Below are 1,872 nucleotides of genomic sequence, written 5' to 3'. Positions count from 1 at the left end.
ATAAACTGCTGTGATGGAAATGATTTTGTACATTTTTCATCATGAGTAAAAATATTATCCAATTTCAACAAGTTTCTTTGTATGACAGTTAAACTAATAAGTGTGGAATACGAAAAGAAAAAAATAAGTGTAGAATTTTTTTTCTTATAAATAGATAAAGCAAATGGGTGTTACTAGTGGACATAACACATGTTTGGCTTTTTCCTTTCTTTGTGATTAGTATGACAGCCATCATACATTTGAAGTGCTATTATTTTGAATATTGTAGTTGTATTATAATTTTCATATTTTTTCTTTTATTTTATTTATTGAATAAGATGTATATAATATGGGCTTTACTCATGTAAAATTTAATAATAGAAGAAGCATTGAGCTTTTCCTGTGAACCATGAATATGTTGAACTACCTCTGTATATATTTTGTAACAATTTAACCACTGTATATATTTTTCCATGTATTTCCACTTCAAGTTGTAAATATGAAACTTCCAAATGAAGGTATTATGGTGAAATAGGGTGCACAACTTTCTTATGATTATACATGGCAAGAAGAACCATCATTGGTAAAAAAAAGTTGAAAATTTATACACACACACAAAAGTATTTCATGACTATAACCTATTTTCACCAAGGGATACTTTAGATTATTATTAGTGTAGTTATTGTGATTATCATTACTTTATCATATTTTAGGAATAGGATGAACTTTTTTAGTTTTTGTTCCCTTGTCTCGTGTATGCTAATACCATGCTAACAGTAGCATTTCCATTGTTCAGAAGGGAAAAGAAAGAAAGGATAAAAGAAATACTGGACATATAAATTATTTCTACATTAAAATCACCAGTGTCCTATTTTTTTCTGAAATGGTTAATTTCCATAATTATGTACATATGAACATAATATTGATTATTTGTAATATCACAGTGTGTGTCAGCCAGATAAACGTTTTGTAATTTTCTTACTGATGTAGAAAACTATAGATAAATTTGCATTAAGGTTCCTATGTTCTCTGTAAACTACATCATTACTTTCATTCTTTATACTTGAGGTTGACTGCAAGATGGAGAAAGGTATCAAGGATTGTGTGCAAAGTATTTGAACCATCCTTTAGCCATCCTGCTATATCTTTTACTGCAAAGCAATTACCTTGTCGCCAATTGCGGAATATCCGTAGGTGCATGTCACTTGTTCTACCCCCAAAAGCTACTGAAATTATAATTAGTGGTTCTATGGTAGATTGGAAGTGTTTTGGAATCTTGTTTTGCAAACTGTAACCTATGTCCATTATTGCCTTTGTTCAGTGTCTGCTGTTAGTCATAGACAGAAGACAGAACCTCATGTATAACGTTCAAAGTGTTAACTTTATTACTTTCTGCACATTTCTTCTCTAGTGATACTGGTTCATCATCTTTTGTGTATGAAATATGTTCTCATTGGTTTATTGTATGTAGAAGTATTTTATGATTTACATTTTATTTTTGTATTTTTTCAGAGATAAAGGATTCCTGATTAGGTATATTTAGATGATATTAGTGTTATATGTTTTTTTAATGAATTGGGGTCCTTTCTTTGTATATATGCATTTTTATGTGTATATGCTTGAAATATTTACTGTTGTATAAGTGTACTTGCAAATTCAGATATATTAGGGTATTTGTCATGTTTCTGTTGATATGTAACTACTTTTTCAACTTGAGGATTTTTGTATATTGATCCCCCCTCTAAAAGAAAAAAAGTTTTCAAAGTTTAAAATTATGCCAAAGATAAAAAGAATCAGTACATACACTTTTTTGTACCTGACCCTCGCAATTAGACCATGTATTTGGCAAAGGCTGATTCTGTTGATTTTATAAATGCTGTAAATGCAATGGAA

Source organism: Penaeus monodon, chromosome 20 (genome assembly GCF_015228065.2).
Source record: "Penaeus monodon isolate SGIC_2016 chromosome 20, NSTDA_Pmon_1, whole genome shotgun sequence".
NCBI classification, from domain to species: domain Eukaryota; kingdom Metazoa; phylum Arthropoda; class Malacostraca; order Decapoda; family Penaeidae; genus Penaeus; species Penaeus monodon.
The sequence above is the reverse complement of the archived record's forward strand: the minus strand, read 5'-3'. Positions refer to the sequence as shown.